This window comes from Amblyomma americanum, chromosome 2 (genome assembly GCF_052857255.1).
Source record: "Amblyomma americanum isolate KBUSLIRL-KWMA chromosome 2, ASM5285725v1, whole genome shotgun sequence".
Taxonomy (NCBI): Eukaryota; Metazoa; Arthropoda; class Arachnida; order Ixodida; family Ixodidae; genus Amblyomma; species Amblyomma americanum.
In genome coordinates, this window is record NC_135498.1 from 25,445,722 (window position 1) to 25,459,314 (window position 13,593).

Sequence of the window (13,593 nt, forward strand, 5' to 3'; positions counted from 1 at the left end):
ATAGCCATATATTTATTCTGGCAATAATTTACGGTGCTTACTTGGGAATCATACAAATTGCTGAGTAGACAACTTGTAGGAACCGAAACTTTAAGCAACAGAAGCGGGCTATGCTCAGAGAACTTGAAGTTTTAATGCGAAAGCATTACTAGGCTATGTCGACAGGGATCGTATCTGCAAATCATGTCCGCGGCAGTTGTGAGGAACACAGAAGAAATAGCGCGAACGAATCGTTGTGATCGATAGAGAACGACGTGAGGTTGATGTCGCAAAAATAAATTTCAAACTCGGATGAGCAGTTAATTAATTAGCGCCAAAAATGTTCAAAAAGTGGGCGGGGCCAGGGCAAAAGTGGCACGAAATTTGAAAACGCCGGAAGTAGGCGGAGCTTCTGTTTCTTCTGTCTTTGCTCTCTTTATATTCCAATCAAAATAGCCTCTCTTTATCCGAGCAAAGAGCCATGCTGCGGTGCCGGTGACTGCACTAGCCCTGCTATTGTTTGCAAAATAGTTTCTTTTGATTTTGTGACATTATCTGAAAGATGAGTAGCAGAAGCAGGGTAACAAAAAAGATATACGTGTCCGTCCTGGAGTCCTCTGATATTGGTAAGGATTTTGACTTGTTTAATCACCTCCTTTTCAGACCGTGCAAGACTTGAGATGATTCAAGTCTTGGGATCCATATCGCCAGATGAAACGGGAATGCTTTCGTCGCTACATCGATGCAGGGGCAAAACATGTCAGTGCCTGTCACTGATGGTCTCGCTGCTCTCGCTTTGCGATGCCTTCCAGCCACTTCCAACCCAGTTGCTTTCTTCAGGCTAGCTTGTACTCGTAGCGGCCAAGAAAACGCCAGGTTTCCTGTGCTTTATAATGCGAGTTATTTGTAATTTTTATTTAAGTGAATGTTCTGCCGCGCATGCTTTTATCTAAATACACTTCTTTATATGGTCAAATGTTTAGGGGAATCCCCCAAGGCGGAGTAGATTTGTAATAAGGGAGTAATTGCTTCATTGGAATCCACCCACGCGCAGCCGTATGGCAACGATGGAAAGCTATACAGCTTTCTCAGCAACTTCGTAGTTATAGAAGAATTCGGGGTTCGAACCCCGGACCAGGATGAATTCTTCTTTCACTACGACTGTATAACTTTCCTTTGTAGCCATGTGGCTGCGCTTGGGTGGATGCTAATGAAGTAATTACTCCCTTATTACTTCTTTATATGTCACTGCAATATTTCGAAACCTCCTAGAGCGCTACTGCACGGGATGAAAAAAAATTATACAGAAAAAAAATTAAGACCGCGGCTGCTCAATTTTTTTTTCCTGTGTTCAGGGAAGCACAGACTCATGAAAAAATAGTTCTGCTTTACGCTGAGACGTCGTACTTAGGTCAGGTATGAAGAAGGTATAGGCATGGGTTCAAGGTTCGTTTATTACGTGTTTATGGTACAAGGTTAGAGAAAAACATTGGAATACAGAAGGAGGACCCAAAGTCAGAGACTGTGGACGGGACCTCCTGTAAGAAGTATTGTAAAAATGAATTACAGAGTAATTAATGAGCAGTGAGTGAAATACGAGAAATAATGCAAACCCTTACCCTTAAATTGAGACCGGAAACTGGATATGCTCAACGATAAGCCATGTGGCAACGTGTAATCTTCAGCAACGCCTACAGACTCTTGGTTAGTCTCGTCCCCGATTATATGAGTGAATTGCGCGTAATCTTGGCATTGAGAGGGCCGGCCAGGCGACTGCTTTTTTTTGTGTGTGTTCTGTATGCCAGTCAGGGACAAGGATCTTCAAATGCAGAAAAACGATACCAGCAAAAGGAAGAAGCCTCAAGGTGGAACGCTACTAACCGATATATTTTTCATCTTTTTGTTATTGTACAACTTCACTGCCTTTCGTCTTCCCTCTCCACTCTAGTGCGCTAAGACGTTCGCCCCCTATGGACCTCCTTCACCCCGCGACGTCACGAAGATGCGGTGGCGCTGATGTTAGCAGCGACTTTCGCATGGTAGGCAAAACAGGTTCCGCTTGCCCGTGCCTACCGCAGCTGCCGCAGCTACCGGCGGCTGCTTCAAGCCTGTGCACTGCAGAAGCAGCATGTATTGACCAGCTGCGTCACTGCTGGATCAGCGTAGTAGCATAAAAAAATATTAAATTAGCCTCGATAGGTTTCTCGCGCATAAATGCCGCATTCGGAAACTGGCTAACAGGCATTGGGCCATGGTAGTAAAGCGCGAAGTCTGGGAGTCGATAGGCACTGCCACTCAAGGCACTAAATAGCATGCAAGTTACTGCGTTCATTAACCTGAACTTCAGTATAGTATGCTGATAATTGCTCAAGGAAAAAAAAGACATTTGCAGCTGCACACGTACTTATGACCTTGAGCCGGAGTGCACGGGGCGCCAACAGGTTCACTCGCCCCCAAGGAATGTGTTCTTTTGTTAATAGCACACCATGTTTTAATGGCGCGTTTTATGACATTTAATATTTACTTGAAACTGTTTCTTGATATGACGACGTAATTATTTCATTCGAGTAGAAAGAAGTCTGGTAAGTTGTGTCAATCTTGCGCGGTCGCGTTGGCGTGCTTAGAATAGCGTACCTTAAGTGTGCTAAACGCCATATGCTTTTTCATTGCATCATGCATGTGTCATGTTTCATGAGGTAGTACATGATCGCGAAGCTTGTTTGGAAAGAAGCAGCCGCAGGCGTGCTACTAACAGACACGTGGCGAGATTGAGAGGGGACGCGGCATGAAAAGTGTTTTCGTTATTCATGCATGCGATATGTAACTAAACTTGCTGCAAATATGAAATTCCTACGCTAGTTTCAGTCATTCCTTTTATATATAGCTATACCTGGTGCAGTTCTGGGTAATTATAATTAACACCGTCGTCAAGTCCCCCGAAGCTAGGTCTCAAATAAATGAGTAGATAGTGCGCAGTTTTTTTATGCCAGCATGTGCATAAAGCCCTGTTCTGTATGATGACGCGATTAGTTCTTTTTTATATGATCAGTACTTATGCATGCATAGTTACATGAAAATGTTTCTTACAAAAAATAACTAACACAATACTGCATCTGTAGGGAAAAAAATCGAGAGATTTATTACGCTCCTCAACGTCTCAGGAATTATTTGCGACAAATAGAATCATTTGATTTTCATGCGAATGACGAAGGTGAGTGATCCAGTCGCAGAAAATGTGAGAGGTCAGAAAACGAGCCTTAAAGTTTATTCCCTCGTTTATGGCATCTTCGCTTTCGCTTTGGTCAAAGAAATGCGGCACTGAAATCAAAGAAATTACCTCACAATTTTTGATGACCACACTTCTAAAAAGCGTAATTTATAAATTTGTACTCAATATTTTGCTATAATTTTTCGTCACGAAACTAGACTTCAGGGCTAGGAAAGAAAATAATTCTAGAAATCAAAAATTTTCACCAAACCGACCAGCTTAACAAGAGGACAAGTCGGCCTGGCTGGTGCGTGGTCATGCGGCTAAAAACAGCGCTAAGCGAGACAGGAGATCGGGGACACGACGCTGTCCCCACTTTTCGCGCAGCGCGACACGTACGTATGTCAGCAGACGATGAGCGCATGTCTGCTCCGACGAAACAACGCCAACACTTCCCCTCACTACTGTCCCGAAGTAAAATCATTTCGGCTAGTGCAGAGTGTCAAAACTTGTTTTATTCAATGCCTAGCGCATAAATAAACGGCAGGAACGCTTTCTACATGTTTTTTACTAACCAATACAATACACAGTGGCAAACCATTTCTCTTTATAGGCCGCACGTGGACAACGCGAGCTCGTGTACTTCGACAAATTACTAAGTTGGAAGCATCGACCATTGCTATGATTCGCAGAAACTGGAAACGCGCCTACAAGCCTTGAAAACCCGCGCTCAACACCTATCCGCGACGCCACTCCCCGACCTTTTGCCTACCACGAGCTCGCTAGCGACTGCAGCGCCACCTCGTTTGTTTACAAACATGCAGGAGGTCCATAGCACTAGCGTTTCAGGGAATCATGCGAAACAGGCTCTTCATTAGTTAACTTTTTGCACATTCGGATTCTATCTGGGTCCTGTCCTGTCCTGCTGTGTTCGTTTGCCTCTTTTGTCTTTGTTATTTTCGCGCCGTCCTGACGTCATCAAAAAGCTGGGTCAGTCGTTGCTACTTCTCCTTTGACTCAAAAGATGTCGCTTGACAAGTCAGTTATGTTTTAGATGAGCACGGAGGAGCACGCTCTAAGACAGTGTTCACACTTTCACTGCACGAGGCGTGGTATTGAACTTCCGTGCGGGTAGAAAAAATCTAGTCACGCGACATTCAAGAATCGCACCTGGCTGCTTAATTATTCTCCGCACGATATTACTGCCACCAGGCGCGCATCCACGAAGTCACTTTAACCACCAGTGTCCTCCATTCGCTTGCCTGCACACACAGACAGATGCTTGTGTTCCGCACGTGCCCATCAACGCTTAGCTTCTGTTTTACCCTTTGAAAAGCTGCGACAGGTTGAACTTTGTGCTTTAATTAAGATTTATTTCTAGCCTTGCTTAACTAATTGTCTTGCAATAACATACGTAGGTTGCCTCAGGTGCAACCTTAGAGGCATCAGCAGTTGCAGTTTTTTTATGCCGTGAAATATAGAGGCTCCAAAGTGGTACGCTATCTCACGTGGTGCAATGTCATACATCAAGGGGGCCAAGCACGCATGCCTTTAGTTTGTCCTGAGCTGTAAAATGATACCTTTGTTTTTTTTCTTTAAACCTATATTACCACCAAAACTTGAGCGGTTGTGTAAGGTCGAATTCACATTGCTGTTTTCTTCTATTTTAATTCCAATTTTCCACATATGTCGTTTTGTGCGTTTGTTTTATGAGGTCGTGACAATGTGGTGGGCAGTATATGGTTTACAAGTATGAGTTTTAAGCGCTGGTAATGACGTCATTGTCGTCGCCATCTGGGTTGACATTTCTGATCTTTTGCCAGTCGAGGGTCCTCAAAAATCAAGGGGCAATTTCAGCGACATGTGGCGTGCTGAACTGTGAGCAAGCACCTTCGTGCTGCAGTCAGTCTGTCACAGATGTCTTATCTTGTTGTTCCTTTATCTGTTTTGCCAACGAAATATCTAACAACAAAAACTAAACCCCAAGCGGACGACGCGGCCATTGCAACGCTTGCTCAACGGCGGCCGGACTCTTCCATCACAGACGACCACAGTTTATGCAGAAGACAGACTGGCAGACAAACTTTCAGCAATGTCTTCGACAAAGGGCGCTTCGGCCCATCTTAAAAGACCAAAGTGTACATGGTAATGTGAGTTTTTTTTTAAAATTTCATGCCTCTTCCTGATTGTTCACACGCGCTGTGTTGATTATTTGTTGGCATCAGTTTCAGAAACTAACCCGAGCGAAAAATTCATTTATCACTTTGTTCTCACTGTGTTGTTCAAGTATTTTCGGCGTGTTTCGAAAGGGTGTAGTGTTCTGTACTTGTCTGTTGACTTTGATTTCCTGTCACTGTTTGGAAGCAGCTTGTATCACAAAACTGCTTTAGGTTTTTCCACGCCGTAATGAAAACAGCGATGATGCGCCGTATACATTAGCACACTACGCGTCTGAAAGTAAAATCGAGGAATTTAGCATGGCTGATTGATATTTAAGATAATTTTAATCTCACTTAGTTGCCTCTGCGGTATAGACGTACTGTGTCATACGCAAAAACCTTGTCCGGCCAACATATTTTTTTTTCATGCCTCTGCCGTCCCTTTGGAGGAAGGTCTAATTCAGCTCAAAATGAACACGTAGAAACTCTTTTCGTATCTTGCGTAAGCATTGATTGCTGGACGGTCCTCTCAACTCCGCATTTATCAATACGTTCCTAACAAAATCATCTGAGGAACCATAATAAATTATTATTGAACGTATCGCGCTCTTTGTAATTCACTCTGGTCGCTTGCTTATTATTCCATGAGCGTGGGAAAACGTCTTGCAGTGGTCTGGTGAGCGAACAGGCCCAGCATGTCGTGACGACCGTTTCTGTTCTCTCACGCTAAAACCGAAGCCAAAGCCATATCCAGCTCAAGACGGCAGCGAGCGAATCCAGCGAGCAGGACGAAGTCAGCTATATAGCTTCCACCCCACAACACCGCCTTTCCCATACACGATGGTGTCCGTGCTGCCCCTAAAGCGGTCTGACCCACCTGTACACATTCTAAACATTTACTGCCCACCTAAACTTAAGAACGTCACGTTCAATGAAATTTTCACCCAAGCAATGCAGGTGGCGGGAAGGGATCCCCTTCTGATCGTCGGCGACTTCAACGCCCCGAGCAGGCTATGGGGGTACCCCCGGGAGGACAGACGTGGGCGGAAGCTTGCGGAACTTCTTTCCACACTTGGACTTACTCTACACACTGATCCCGCCAACCCAACACGAGTCGGAAATTCGATTCAACGAGGTACTTGCCCGGACCTCACATTTACACGCAACATACGCCATGCCGACTGGCTGAATACAGAGGACACTCTGGGTAGTGATCACTGTATAATCAACACCACCATTTACATGCGTCCCCTGAAACGCCCACTAACACAAGCTCGTGTACCGGACTGGACGACTTTCCGCACATCTCTACCTATCGTAGATCCCCTCCAGTCGGGATACGACGCATGGTCCAAATCGCTCACGTCTACACTCACGCAACACGAGAAGCAGATACAGCTCACAGAAACACAAACGGACGTGGACAACCACTTGCTCCACCTTTGGGAGGCCCGCCGCAGCCTCACCAAACGATGGAAGAAACAGAAACATAACAGACGCCTAAAGAAACGCATCCTCGAACTCACACAACAAGCAGCGGAATATGCTACTCAGCTAGCCGACACTAACTGGGTGGACCGGTGCAACGCGGCTGCGCGCCAGATGTCTGGCCGCAACACGTGGCGCCTATTCCGCGCTCTCATCGATCCAATACAAACACGCACGGAAACCCAACGCCACTTACATAGGGCATTGCACAACTTTACAGGAACTACAACACAGCTAGCGCACACGCTCAGGGATCGATACCTTTGTACCACTAAGGACCCCCGGCAGGCGGCGTACTCGTATGCAGGCGAAGAGAACGCGGAGCTGGACAAGCCGTTCCAGCTCCACGACCTCCGGGCGGCCTTAAGCAAGATGAAGCGGGGCACTGCACCTGGGCGCGACAAGGTTACGGTCAAGCTTTTGGCCAACCTTCCCGACGCAGCCTACACCGCGCTCCTCAAATACATCAATAGCATTTGGGACGGAGAGACTCCTCTCCCTCTCGATTGGAAATCGGCTCTCGTGACCTTCATTCCGAAGGCCGGCAAACCTATCGATGTGGAGAACCTTCGCCCCATCTCTCTGACGTCTTGTGTCGGCAAGCTGATGGAGACGATGGTGCGCGACAGACTCTCCGATTATCTCGAAACACAGCACATTTTCGCGGACACCATGTTCGGTTTTCGTCCTCACAAGTCAGCACAGGATATACTTCTGCAGCTCCACCACGACATATTAGATCCTGTCGAATGTCCCCAAAACGACAAGGTGGTCCTGGCCTTGGATCTTAAAGGCGCATTCGACAACGTCAAACATGCAGTAATCCTGGACCACCTCAGTAACACCAACTGTGGCCACAAAACATTCCATTACATAAGTCAATTTCTTACAGACCGTCAAGCCTATATACGCATACAAGATGCGGAACACGGGCCATACACCATCGGCTCGAGGGGAACACCTCAAGGCGCGGTCCTGTCTCCCCTGCTCTTCAATTTGGCAATGCTTCGCCTTCCCTCCAAATTGTCTTCTCTGCCCGGGATACATCACGCTCTTTATGCGGATGACATTACAATCTGGGCCACGCAAGGCAACCTGGGCCACATGGAGTCCTGCCTGCAAGCAGCAGCGACCCTAGTCGACGACTACGCGGCCTACTGCGGACTCCAGTGCGCCCCAGCTAAATCAGAATTTGTGCACTTACGTCCCTCCCCCCGGGACACAACTCCGCTTCGCATCAGTCTCCCCTCGGGACCGATCCGGGAGGCCAAGGAGATCCGCGTCCTTGGCCTCTTCATACACCACCAACGCAGAGTCGACACCACCATAGCCAAACTTCGCACGGTGGGAGACCAGGTGGGCCGAATGGTCCGCCGGGTCTCAAACAAGCGGGGCGGATTACGAAGCAAGGATGCACTGCGGCTTGCCCATGCTTTCGTAACGAGTAGAATCCTCTACTCAACTCCCTACTTGCACCTGCGCAAACATGATGATGACCAACTGGAGGTCATCCTGCGGAAAGTCATCAAGCGGGCTCTCGATCTTCCGATCGCCACGTCCAACCAGAGGCTTCTGGCCTTGGGCGTGGTGAACACATTTCGGGAGCTTCGAGAGGCCCACTTATGCAACCAATACACGCGTCTTGCACAGACCACGTCCGGTCGCCGCCTCTTGGACCGGCTACACATCAAACACGACTACCACATTGAGGAAAGGGAGAGAGTGCCAGAACCCTGGAGACGCGCCCTCCGGGTCCGACCCCTTCCCCGCAACATGTCCAGTGAAGACCATAGCGGTCGTCGCCAGGCGCGCGCGGAAGCGTTGGCGCGATACTATGGTAACCAAGAACATGTGTATTACGTAGACGTTGCCGGCCCACACCACGGGGGGTGGTACACGGCCGCAGTCGTACACAACACAAACACAGTTAACGGGCTCACTTTCAAAGCCTACAGCGCAACACACGCGGAGGAGATTGCCATTGCTCTGGCTTTCACGAATCCCAAGTCAAAACACATCATCACCGACTCGCGAGGGGCCTGTCGGAACTACGAGTTGGGCTGGGCTCCCCCGCTTGCCTGGCGCATACTGGAATATCGCTGTCGATCTGAAGATCCAACTCCACGCAACCTGATTTGGGCCCCCGGTCACCAGGGCCTCCAGGGAAACGAACAGGCCGATCAGGCCGCCCGCGCACTCTCTCCCCGGGCTATCTCCCTGTCCTTGGAAGGGTACTCCCAATCAGACAATCTGGCCATTACATTCAAACAAATCACCGATTACTACAAGGAGGAGCACCGGCGCTACCCGGCCCCTTGTAAGGGTCTGGATCGCGCTGACGAGCGCCTCCTCATCAAAATTCTCACTAACACTGTACTGTGCCCGGCGGTGCTTAAACACTTCAATACATCCTTTGATGGCACGTGCCAGTTCTGTGGGGAGGTGTCTGACACCTTCCACATGGTTTGGGCGTGTCAATCTAACCCATCTATCCCCCCCAACCCCAACCCCACCAGAGAGGACTGGGAGGCGGCCCTGCTCGGCTGTCAAGACCTGAAGAGCCAAAAGGCCTTGGTTCAACGGACGCGGGCGGCGTTGCTTGCCAATGGGGCCCCGGAATAGGGGCTCCACCTAGTACTGTGAGGGGAAAGGGCCAATAGGGTCCTACCCCAATCACCTTTCTGTAAAAAATTTATTGCTTATAAATGTTTTTCACCACCACCATCCACCTGTTGTACACAGTCAAAGCCTGATGTATAACGTTTTGTGAAAGGAATATTGCCCACAATTAAAAAAAGTTTCGTCCGCCTCCTCGGCTGCGAAAGTATGAAAAGAATGGGAAATAAGTTTTTTTTTTTTGACGTGGAGGAGGTAGAGGCGAGGCGAGCGTGCGAGTATTATATATTAAGACCTGTTGTTGCAATAAAATATATTAAGTTAAAACGTGCCTCATCCATGTTTGTGTCTTTGTACCAGGGCTTCTCTGTGTATGTTTTGTAGCGAGAGCTACACTACGCTAGAACTTCGAGCCTTCAGCGTGGAACCCCTTGAGCTCGATCGTGGCACCCATTGAGGTCGGTCACGTGGTGCGGAGCAGCTGCTGCTGCCGGCGGCGCGGCGCACCGGCGAAACTGAGGGGGGGGGGGGGGGGTGGAGAGGAGGAGAGGGAGGAGAGAGTGAATCCACGACCAGGGACGAAGATGAAGAAGGAACGGCCAGCCAAACGGAGCGGCGAAAGACTGAGTTTGCAACTCCACTGAGCGAGTTCCACTCGGCCAGATGTAGCTCTCGCGTCACTTTAGGTTCAACCAGAGCTAAACCACAGCCAATTTTTCTTTCTCCGTGTTCTTATTTCCTTTCTTTTGGGGAGGGGAGGGGGGCTGTGTGGAAAGGTAGACAAACAGGTCGTAAACTCCGTGCTCTCAAATATGGCCATTCGGGGGTAAGCGGGGGGCTTAGTAGCTCTCTAAGAGTGGTTTCATTCTTCATGACATTGCTTCTCATGTTTTTTTTCCCGGGGCGGCTTTTATCACGTCGTATAAGGCTATCCGCGCGGCTTATACGGCGCATTTAAAAGCTGACCCCTGCCTCCCTGAATCTTTTCACTTACGTCTCACTGGCGGCTTTCTTGCTCCTCGAATTTGTGAAGCGGCGGGCAGCCAGTGATGCGTTCATTTGACGAATTCACTGCTGCTTGCAGTGCTGGTAAGCTCCAGTTCATTTATAACGGCTCGCCTGTGACAGACTGGCGGGGTTTTCGTCATTATTTTTAGTTTTTATTTATGCCTTACCGACATTACCGGTATGGCATTAGATAGAGTAAGGGGTTAATAAATGCGACAATACAAGTGATAGTGCCGATAAATTTCATAGTGCGACAGTGAGCAGATAAATTTGATAGTGCGACAGTGAGAGGTGACAATAGCAAAATCGTTTACGAAAACACAAAATAGTAAATTTTACATGGTCTTAGCTGAAATGCAAGATCAATGAAAGTCGGCAACAAACCGCATGGCTATGAAGCTACAAATGATGCTTTATACACGAAGAAAGCCAACAGTCACTGAAAAAAAAAGAGCACAAGTGAATGTTTCCATCGTTTTTTTTAAATTCTGGTATTAATCAATAGCAAATGAATAGCGTAATCTATTGTCACGCACGCACTCTCACTCACTACCCGGAACCCTCCACTACGGTGTCTCCATAGCCTAAGTCGCTTTGGGACGTTAAAGCCATGAACAATAAGCACACGCACGCGTGCGCACGCACACACACAAAAATAACCATTGCAGATCTCAAACAGCCTTCGCAGTGTTTTCTATTTAGTTTAGTGCATAATTCAATTACTATTTCGGCCGACACTTTCGCTTGCGGGGGACAATATCCCGGCGTATCAAACGTCCCACACGCTTTCAATTTTTTCTTTAAACACGGAAGGACCTCCTTGGCTAATATCGTGGCGAAACGCAGCTAAGTGATTGATGCCTCCGCTCCTGCATTCTTCTCTCCCTGTTTTCTCTCTTCTTTTCGAATTTCGTTCAACCTCGAAGTAACGAGAAGCGAACGCAGAACGGCAACTGACACACACACACACACACACGTACAAAAAAAAGAAGAAGAAACAATGGGAGCAGTGAATTCCGAAACTATAGAGCCACCGGCAAAAGGAATAGGACATTCGTTGCCTATTAGGGAGAGAAGGGTAGCACGGGAGGGACGACGCTGAAGGCTTAAATGACGCCGACGCGGTGTTCAAACGACCCAAATCACTTCGTGCCTGCGCGCACGCCCGTCTGTAAAGAGCCCGTTTCGTTCCCGTATTTTTCTTTCCCCTTTCTTTCTTCACCTCGCAGCAGAGACAAAAGGCTGCCGCGCGAAGGCGGCGCGAAACGAGAAATGGGGAAAATACTGGTCATTCCTTTCTTTCCCCCTTCTTCTTTTTCTCTTCTTCCCCAATGGGCTGCCGCGCCACCCGTCTTTTAACTGCGCTGACTTCCCGCGGAAGCGCCGACCCATTTAGACGCGCTCTCTTTTGGCAGTGGCTCCCGCTTTGCGTGGGCCCGCCAGGAGGATCCCCACGTTGGAGGCGGCCGTATACCGCTGGCGTTCAGGCACTCCTAAGCATTGGCTCGCCAGCGCTCTACAAATGTTGGCAGTGTAGCGCTGCGAGTTGGGAAAGAGAGAAAGGAGCAAAACTGACGAATAGAAGGAAGAACAAATGCTGCAAATGTGTAGGAGTGGAGCATGTTATTTATAGCATCGATTTCTCTTTTGCCGATTTCCAAGGATTTCGGGCGTGTCGCGATGTTTTTGTCGAGTTTGCCCGCTGTTTCGCAGTCGGGTTTCAGGTTCGAGAGGCATCCCCGGCAACGAGGGTTTGTTTTTTCGACGTGCTTTGTTTTTGGTTCGTTGGTTATAGGCAGTCGGCTGGTTCGGTTTTTCGACTTGGTTCTCGTTCTTAGCGACCGCGTTTCCCACTCAACTTATCTATGTCCGCGTGGTTCTGGTCGTGCGATGCGCAGCTTGGAAAACGTATGGAGTTGTCTACCGGAAAACCGGGCCCGTCTTCAATAAATATGCGATGTCACTATTTAGCGTACAAAGTGGTGAAAGTAATTTTCATTTAAGCAGTTCGCAGAGGCTTCTCAGCGCCGTTGACGTAAGCATTGTCACATTAAGCGAAGTAGGGACGGGAACGAGTAAAATAGCGCAGATAAAAAAAGACAACATGGATAATAGCATACAATTAAGTATGAATTTTAATCGCTATTCGTTTTTTTATAACAATATGCCATTTTTGTTTTCAGTTTCTTTCGTCCACCAGACACTTAGCTTCTTTTGGGCTCTTTCATTTTATTCCACGATTTACTCATCCCTGCAAATTTTTGTGCCACTGTTCTTAAACAAACGTTCCCATGATGCATTACGAAGCTTAACATGCAGAAAAAACTTAGTTTGAATACACTGAAGCAAGTATGAAAACGGTAAACGGCTGATTGTTTAAGGTGGCTAAGGCAGTGCGTTAAGATAGGTAGTGGTTAAGGGGGGGGGGGGTTAAGGTAGTGTGTGTCAGTTAGGGTAGTGCGTATGTGTGTGTGACTGTGTGTGTGTGGGGGGGGGAGGTGCGAAGCATGTGCGCTAGAAGGGGTTCAGCGTCTGCCCTCACCAGCGAGAAAGGAGAAAAATAGAAAATTCGGGGGGGGGGGGGGGAAGGCACTTTGTTGACCTAAAGTGCGGTGAGGCGAAAGCCTTTAGCGCGGTGTTGCTGCCTGTGTCACTGATGTGTGGTTAAGATGTTAATTAAGTACCCAATGCTTACTACATACGCAGTGGCAGGTAGTAGCGTAGTCGTTAACACGCTCGGCTGCGGGACAGAAGGATGGTGGTTCGAATCCCGCCATGCGCAAGGATTTTTTGGTGCCAATCGACCAACGTCAAAGTGTGGGTTAAGATGTTAATTAAGTACACAATTGTTACTACATACGCAATGGCAGGAAGTAGCGTAGGATTCCACTTCCGGGCGCCGAAGCGAATGGACGTGTTATCATGTGCTCCGACGGAGCGGTGCCGGCAGTCTATGTCTGGCCTCGGAAACAGGTATTTTGCATGGGATGAGGAATATCAGGTGATTCTGCCTACCCTTCCGACAGGACGTGTTGTGTTAAATAGAGTTTTTTTTTTAAAGTACGCTGACGTGCGGGTCCGCCCTCACCGTGTCGAAGATTTCAGGGATGCTTTGGCTCAGCTGATGCTGCTCCC